We start from the raw sequence: 9222 nt of genomic DNA, 5'->3' as shown, positions 1-9222 counted from the left end.
AGCGGGGCAGCTGAGTTTTTTTTCCAGGGAAAAGGGCCGTTGTATGTGTTCGGGTGCCTGTGGCTGGAAGTGGCCGGCTGGCTCCTGAAAATCCACGATACGCCGGATGATTCCCAGACCCAAGTGGCACCATTGACAAATCGGACTCGTATGATAGTACAAAGTGGCTCCTGCAATCTACCATCCAGAAGCGGGGCAGCTGAGTTTTTTTTTCCAGGGAAAAGGGCCGTTGTATGTGTTTGGGGGCCTGTGGCTGGTGTTGTGGTGTGTGGCAATGTCCGGTTTTAAACTTCCGGAGCCCTTCCCATGTGTACCTATCCCTTCTCCCTTCCCCCTCACCCCTTGCTGAGTGTGCCCTGTCAATCAGGCTAACATACCAGCAAGGCGTCGTGTGATTCGTCGATTTCAAAGGATGCTCCTCAGGCCTGGGGGTCATTGGCCTGTCTAAGTGTCATCCTCCCTTGAGACCCTGCCCCCTTCACCTGGTTGGTAACTCACCTGTCCCCTCCCCTTCCCCTGTCCCCGAGCTTATAAAATGTGAATAAGACCATGCAGCTTTATTCTGTTATCAGCAGTAGCCCAGTGCAGACATATCTGTGCTCATGGAATAAACGTCTGGCTACCTTCTAGCAGAATCCGCTCCCTTCTTTTCTTCACCATCGCCAGAAGCTCTCCCCTGAGGAGAACGGAGTCCTGTCTTGTGCCCCGCTGCACTCTGCCGCCAGCCAAGGTATCTTTGAGGTATAACACCGCAGAGCTGCCTATGGCCCAGCAGCGAAGGTCAGAATTGGCCTAGGCACCATCTAACTGGTTATATTGGGATACATATTCCAATATATTGGCGTCCCTGGGTGGGCTCGACCCTGAGCCGGAAAACGGACTCGCAGTTCCTCAGAGAAGCTTCTGGCAGCCGTGCATCCAGCTGAAAGGAGCCTGGCTTCAAGACTCCCAGCTAGAGACTTTGGGAATACTCCCAGAAAAAGTTTCGTGGACTGTTCGGCGCCTTTGGAAAGCCCTGCTTCATTGTGGTGAACAGATTTTCCAGAGGAAGAAAAGGGCAGCCTCTCTTGCACCCAGAGAGAGGTCCTTTTCCGGTGGAGACCTGCCTGCCTGTACCCAGCCTACAGCTTCCATTTCACGTGAGTATCTCTGCTTTCGGTAGAGCAGAAGCTCAAAAACAGACTCTGCCGCGAGTTCTGTTCCTTTTTGCCTTTGCATTTTGGCTGCGCAGCCCCACAGACAAGAATTCATAGCGTTCTAGTGTTAGCTTTCCTGCTGCGTGTTTCACTGTTTTTTAGAATTCGCGCCGGAGCGGGATCGCTCTCTGCCCTTCCCCCCCCGGCTCAGCAGCGTGTTCAGACACGTGTTAGGAGATTTTCTTTCTCTTTCTCTTTGCGGGAGAGGGGGGGGCTCTCTTTCCACGTGGCCGGGGGACCTGCGGGGGTCGGGAGTGCTCTGCACACGCGGCGGCGGGGGGGGGGGGCGTCCCGGTTTCGGCTGCCACGTGGAGTAGTTGCTGTCTCTGCTCCGCGGGAGTGGCTGCTGCATTCCACCGCGGGGGAGGCTTTGTTTCTGCCTCGGCTCGGCAGGGCGTGTCCCAGCTCCCTGTTGCTGCTGCCCGGGAATTTTAAAAGCAGTATATACAGCTGCATTGTGAAGCTTTTGTATGCTCGTTATCGCTTTCTATCTGTGGTTTTTTTTAGAAATTGGTAGCTGATTTTAGCTTTGTTTTTGGTCAGGCGGGATTAAGTACTTTGCTTTTTAACATGGGTTCCAAACTTAGCATTGTACAAAGGGGAGTGTATTATCATATTGTTAGCATTTTAATCAAGAGTAATGTGAAATTCTCTAAAGGAAAATTGAAACAGTTTATAAGATGGCTTTTTCTGCAGTTCCCAAACATTTCCCCTGAAGAAATCCACAATATTCAATTCTGGGATAAAGTTGGGAATGAATTGATAACCTTAGGACAATCTGGCAAATTACCCTCAGCTAAATTTGTGTTCTGGAGTTTGCAAATTCGAACAGCATTGCTCAAACAAAAGGAAATGGAGAAAAAGCCAAATGTAAAGCCATGTGCCTCTGCTCTCCCTGTTCCTCCCTCTCCCTCTAAAACCCCTAAACCTCTTTCCCCAAAAAAATCCCGAGCACGTGTTAGTTTTTCGGAGAGCAGTGATGTCCAAAATGGCCCCCAGTCCCTAGGGGGTCCACAAGATGGTGGGTGCCACGTGGCATCTTCCCAAACCTGGTCTTCTTCTTCCCAAAATCCTCTTAAACATCCCAAAATTCCTGCCCCATCCCCCTCTCCTCCTGTTCCTCGTGACACCTTCCCCCCTCCCCCCGCCTTTCCTGCAGTACCCTCAGCTCCGCCCCTCTACTCCTCCCAGGGGGCGGTTGCTGACGTGATGTCACCAGGTGACCCCGCCCCCTGTTCCCACGGTATCCCCGCCCCCTGCCAGCCCCTTGACCCCGCCCCTTGTTCCCACGGTTTCCCCGCCCCTTGCCGGCTCCCTTTCCCCGCCCCCTACCCGGGTTCCCACGGTGGGGACACACCCACTGCCTGTCCCCAAACCTGTAGCTGTGATCCCAATGCTTCTGATTCAAGGGATACAGAGCAGGGGACAGCAGACCCAATGCACGGTGCCATGTTGTCGCTAGCTCCTGTTACGTTTCAGCCTGCAGCTCAAGCTGGAGCAGCCCCAACTGCTAATTGGAGTTCTTTTGGACGACAATTGATTAAAGAGATCTGTAAATCTCATAAAGAATATGGTGCACACAGTCCATATTTCCGTGGCCTTTTAAATTCTGAATTAAGTAGAACTGTTGTGGTTCCACATGATTTAAAACAAATTTTTTCATGTCTCATGACATCCACGGAATTCAAATTATGGGAATCAGCATTGAAACAACTGCTAAAAGAGGCTCTCCCAAGCTTACAGGCTGATCCAAACACAGCAAAAGACAACAATGGTAACCCCATTACCCTTGACCACCTCTGTGGTGAGGGTCAATGGTCTTCTCCCTCAGTCCAAGCTGCTGCAATTCCTGCAGAAACACTCGAGAAAGTAAAGGAAGCAGCTGAAAAGGCATTCTTTTCCCTCCAACCTGAGGGGCCTTTTGAGCCCTATAGTAAAATCAAACAACTACCATCAGAGCCTTTTGTGAAATTTGTAGAAAGGCTAACTAGAGCCATTGAAATACAAGTTAAAAAGGAAAATGCAAGGGAAGCAATTTTAGAAGAAATAGCGTTTACAAATGCAAATGAACAGTGTCGAGCAGCAATCCTGAGCCTTCCTATGGAACCTTCCCCTACATTAAAAGATATGCTTCTAGTCTGTAACAGGAAAGTGCCTCTGATGAGTGTTGCTGAAGACACCAGACCAAGGCTGCTGCCAAGACCACCTCAGCGTGTTGCGGTTGCCAGCCCTGCACCTTCTCTTTCAGCACAGCAGTACCCTGGGCAGCAGCGGAGACCGGCAATGGTTGAGCCCACTAAACCATGCCTGCTTTGTAATAAGCTAGGACACTGGAGTAACCAGTGCCCCCTGAAAAGGGAATTTGATGAATTTAAAAATAGCAGGGGAGGAGAACTGCAAGCCCTCCCTGGGGGTCAACAACAAAAAAACGAAGAATAAAGCGCCAGCCTGCCAGGCGTGCAGACATAAAAGGAGCAGGCCAAGAGAATAAGGGTAGCAAAACAAATCAAGCGCGCGATAATATTAATATTTGTGTAAGTGAAGCAGGTGCTTCAAAGACCAAGTCTGCTAGTCCACTGTTGAAGGTGAAACAAAATAACCTTTGTTATGATTTAAGTAATTCTGTATTAACCGCATCTTCTGTCAATGAGCCTTACAGGTTGCAGCTGACAGAGTCACTCCACCTGAAGGACACTGACTGGCATTTTGTCTCTGTAAATCCTGAACAGAAAGGTACTTGGAACCAAATTCGTTGTAAGTACATCATCACTGGGGACAAAAACACACCACAAGAGATCGAAATTGCTCCGGGACTGACAACATCAGATCCTAAGCAATTTGTTCTCAGCCTGCACTGTTTCCACCCACCCCTGTTTCTTCCCAAGGGACAAATTGTTGCTCAAGCTATCCCTGTGTCATCTTTACCTGAAAATGTCGATAAACAGGGGCCCACAGTCGCCCGGGTCCAAGTTATTGGGACAGATAAACCCAAATTGTGGTGCAATGTCAGTGGGGGTGGGGAGTCTAAACGCATTGAGATGCTTGTAGACACAGGTGCAGACTGCACAGTGATTCCAGTACAAGACTGGCCAGCTCACTGGCCTTTACAAAATGTTGCTGGTCACCTTCGAGGTGTAGGAGGTCTGCAATTGGCAAGGCAATCCAAAAGCATTATTCAATTCGAGGGTCCAAACGGACAATTGGCAAATATCCGTCCATTTGTGTTAGATTATTCAGAACCTTTGTTAGGGAGAGATTTAATGGCCCAGTGGGGTGTCACAATTAATATTCCAGACTCTCCACAGCATTTTTGTGCAGCAGTCATTAAACAACAGCGCCCCATCCAAAAACTTAAGTGGAAAACAGACGAACCAGTTGATGTGAAACAGTGGCCACTCAGTAAACAAAAAATAAAGGTGCTTGAAGAACTAGTAGAAGAGCAACTAAAAAAGGGCCACATTGTGGAGACCATGTCCCCATGGAACTCTCCAGTGTTTGTCATCCAAAAAGCTGACAAAAAGAGGTGGAGACTCCTCTGTGACCTCCGACAAATTAATAATGTAATTGAAGATATGGGTTCTCCCCAACCTGGTATGCCATCCCCAACAATGCTTCCTCAAGATTGGAAATTAGCTGTTATTGATATTAAAGATTGTTTTTTCCAAATCCCATTGCACCCTGATGATGCACCGCGTTTGGCATTCTCTGTCCCTTCTATCAATTCAGAAGCTCCTATGAAAAGGTACCATTGGACCGTTCTTCCTCAGGGCCTAAAGGTATCTCCAGCTATCTGCCAGTGGTATGTCTCTTCCCTGCTTTCCCCAGTTCGTGCAGCCGCAGAGAAGGCCATCATCTACCATTATATGGATGATATCCTTGTGTGTGCCCCCAATGATGATTTACTAACACATGCGCTTGACCTAACGATCGATGCATTGATTGTTGCAGGGTTCGAGCTCCAGGAACAGAAAATTCAAAAGATGCCACCTTGGAAGTATTTGGGCTTAGAAATTGGAAATAGGACCATTGTTCCTCAAAAACTAGAAATCAATCCAAGGATCAAGACCCTTGCGGATGTCCACAAGTTGTGTGGGTCTTTGAATTGGGTAAGACCATGGCTTGGTCTAACTAATGAAGACCTTGCCCCTCTTTTCAATTTACTGAAAGGGGGAGAGGACCCAGGTGCTCCTAGGTCTATTACCCCAGAGGCACGGAAAGCTCTAGAAAAGGTTCAGATTGCAATGTCCACAAGACAGGCCCACCGATGCCGGCCTGATCTGCCATTCAAATTTATCATCCTAGGTAAGTTGCCACACCTCCATGGAATTATTTTCCAGTGGGAGGAAAAACAAACACCTAAGGCAAAGGACACACCAAAAAAGGACCGGGACCAGAGGGACTCTCTCTTGATCATAGAATGGGTTTTCCTCAGTCACAAAAGGTCCAAGAGGCTGACAAAGCCTCAGGAGCTGATAGCAGAACTGATCCGGAAAGCAAGGACCCGGATCAGGGAGTTAGCAGGATGTGATTTTAAGTGCATTCACATTCCAGTTGAGTTAAAATCAGGTCAAAATACTATGAAAATACTGGAACAATTGTTTCAAGAAAATGAAGTGTTGCAGTTTGCTCTGGATTCCTACTCAGGACAATTTTCGGTAGCACGGCCCGCTTGCAAATTGTTTGAACAAGATGTTCAATTTACTTTAAAATTAAGAACTGCTCTAAGTAGGAGACCTTTAAAAAGGGCTCTAACTGTCTTTACAGATGCGTCCGGGAGGTCCCACAAGTCCGTTATAACTTGGAAGGATCCTCATACCCAGCAGTGGGAGACGGACATTGCTGAGGTGGAAGGTTCACCTCAGGTTGCTGAATTGGCTGCGGTTGTTAGGGCTTTTGAAAGGTTCTCAGAACCATTTAATCTGATTACAGACTCTGCATACGTGGCAGGAGTAGTATCCAGAGCAGATCAAGCAATACTGCAAGATGTATCTAACATTGCACTTTTTGAATTGCTCTCAAAACTGGTAAAGTTAGTCACTCACCGAGAGCAACCCTTTTATGTGATGCATGTCAGGTCACACACTGACTTGCCAGGGTTTATCGCTGAAGGCAACAGAAGGGCAGATGCTCTTGCTGCGCCTGCAGTGATGGCCACTCTCCCAAATGTTTTTGAACAGGCAAAAATCAGCCACCAGCTTTTCCACCAAAATGCACCTGGCCTGGTTCGCCAGTTTAACATCACTCGAGAACAGGCCAAAGCGATTGTGGCCACGTGCCCAAATTGCCAACAACATGCACTCCCTACAGTGAGTACGGGAGCAAACCCAAGGGGACTGAACAGTTGTGAACTGTGGCAAACAGATGTAACACACATACAGGCTTTTGGACGGCAGAAATATGTTCATGTTAGTGTAGATACCTTTTCTGGAGCGGTCTATGCTTCTGCCCACACAGGAGAGTCATCTATTGATGCTATTAAGCACCTCTTACAGGCCTTTTCTTTCATGGGCATCCCCAAGGAGCTGAAAACTGATAATGGGCCTGCTTATAAATCCAAGGAATTCGGGAGCTTCCTGCAGCAATGGGGAGTAGAGCACAAAACTGGCATCCCCTACTCCCCTACAGGTCAAGCCATTGTAGAAAGAACTCACCGTGATATTAAAGGGGTCCTGGACCAGCAACAACAGGTTCTGAAGGTAGAACCTCCCCACATTCGGTTATCCAGGGCACTATTCACAATCAATTTTCTGAATTGTTCTTTTGACAGCCTGAACCCACCCATCCTACGCCACTTTGGGGGGAACAGTCACAGGTTGATGAAAGAAAAACCTCCGGTTTTAGTAAAGGACCCTGAGACTTGGAAAATGGTGGGACCTTACAAATTGGTTACTTGGGGACGTGGATACGCCTGTGTGTCCACCCCCTCTGGTTTAAGGTGGGTTCCTTCCAAATGGGTAAAGCCCTATGTTCCCAAAGTCTCAGAGAAATCTGCAGAAGCGCCCCAGGTTGCTCACGCTGCCTGGAGAAGGAAACGTCGCACGCGTTCTCTAGAAGAAATTCCATTTAAGCCTCCTATCTGGAATAGTTTGTAATATATGTTTGTCTTAAGTTTCCTTTTACCGATTTAGATCCTGCTGTTCGTGTGCAGTCTTGAGACGCCATGAGACCGAGCCTGCTTCTCGTCCTACTTGCGATCATTTCTCCAGCGATCTCCTGGTTAGTCCCTCAGCCCAAAGCAAATGTATGGACCACTCTGGCCAGAGCCCTTGGACAAGATCACATTTGCCTCTCCACCGCGACAGCCTCGGACCCCCTGTCAACTTGCCTGGTGGGAGTTCCTTTTAAATCCTCAGAATTCCCGAATGAAATGTGGAGTGCTTTAAATGAAGTTAACTTACTCGCACCTTCCCCTGGCCGTTACCCTGCTGACAATCCTTTGCTGTTTTGGCAGGAGTGGGCGAGAAAGTTACCAGTGTCAAAAAGAGAGCCACAAGAGTTCCATCTCTTAGGCTCCATGAATGCAACCTTTTGCATTCACTTTAAATTCAATTCCCGCTTACCATATCATGAAGCTAAACCAAACACCTATCCTAACCCTAGCAACCCACTCTACACAGACAAGAACTGGTGTGAAAATTCAGTCCTAGTTATGCACTCATCTGGTGGTGATTACAAGCCTCGTGAACTCCCAAAAGGTGTGTTTTTAATATGTGGAGACAGAGCATGGGCAGGTCTCCCTCCTCGTCTGCTCGGAGGTCCGTGTACATTTGGCAAGCTGAGCCTGTTAACACCAAATCGAACAAACCTAATACATTGGCAAACTAAAAACAACACACATACATTGGCTATCAAAAAAAGAGACCTAAGGCAATTAGACCCTGACTGTAATTCAGAAATTGTTCACTGGTCCAGACTAAAGGCCACTGCAATTACAGTCTTTCTGCCGTGGATCTCGGCAGCAAAAACTATGGGAGAATTAGGCCGATTGGAATGTTGGGTTGCAAAACAGGCAAACCTCACTTCTACTGCCCTGAGTGACCTCTTATCAGATGAGGAAATTACCAGGCAAGCCACCATTCAAAATAGGGCAGCCATAGACTATCTGCTCCTTCTGCACAACCATCGCTGTGAAGAATTTGAAGGACTCTGCTGTCTCGACTTGTCATCGAAGGCAGAGAATGTCCATGCCACAATTGACAAGATGAAAACTATGGTGAACGACATCAAGAGAGAAACTGACGATTGGCTGAGTGGACTTTTCAATGGCTGGGGACTCTCGGGCTGGTTGGGATCTATTCTGAAAACTGTAATTTTAGTGCTGTTTATTTTAGTTGTAGTTATTGTAGTTTTTAGCATTGTTTTTGGAGTAATCAGACGCATGGTTCTCAAGTTAATCTCAAGCTCATCTCCCCCTCCTGAGGTCTACCATTTAGAAGCCCTCAGTGCTCCAGTGGATGACCTGGAAGCCTCAGTGGAAAACACTGACCCTCCTGTAGAAGAAGAACCGATTTACCAACCATGGTTTGGCAATCATTCTGCACCATAAACACAGTCCTCTTCTTTTTAAACAAAACTAGGGGGAGATGTTGTGGTGTGTGGCAATGTCCGGTTTTAAACTTCCGGAGCCCTTCCCATGTGTACCTATCCCTTCTCCCTTCCCCCTCACCCCTTGCTGAGTGTGCCCTGTCAATCAGGCTAACATACCAGCAAGGCGTCGTGTGATTCGTCGATTTCAAAGGATGCTCCTCAGGCCTGGGGGTCATTGGCCTGTCTAAGTGTCATCCTCCCTTGAGACCCTGCCCCCTTCACCTGGTTGGTAACTCACCTGTCCCCTCCCCTTCCCCTGTCCCCGAGCTTATAAAATGTGAATAAGACCATGCAGCTTTATTCTGTTATCAGCAGTAGCCCAGTGCAGACATATCTGTGCTCATGGAATAAACGTCTGGCTACCTTCTAGCAGAATCCGCTCCCTTCTTTTCTTCACCATCGCCAGAAGCTCTCCCCTGAGGAGAACGGAGTCCTGTCT

General features: G+C 48.0%; 1 long non-coding RNA gene across 1 annotated transcript; it reads left to right on the top strand.

Annotated features, from left to right (window-relative positions):
- The first annotated feature begins 826 nt into the window (after positions 1-826).
- LOC141726921 (uncharacterized) lies at positions 827-8265 on the top strand. Its single transcript, XR_012577862.1, has 2 exons — positions 827-1139; positions 7325-8265. It is a non-coding gene; the product is annotated as an uncharacterized LOC141726921 (long non-coding RNA).
- The last annotated feature ends 957 nt before the right edge of the window (positions 8266-9222 follow it).

This window comes from Zonotrichia albicollis, chromosome W (assembly GCF_047830755.1).
Source record: "Zonotrichia albicollis isolate bZonAlb1 chromosome W, bZonAlb1.hap1, whole genome shotgun sequence".
In the NCBI taxonomy this organism is placed as follows: domain Eukaryota; kingdom Metazoa; phylum Chordata; class Aves; order Passeriformes; family Passerellidae; genus Zonotrichia; species Zonotrichia albicollis.
Note: the sequence above shows the minus strand (reverse complement) of the source record. Positions and strands in the feature narration are given on the sequence as shown.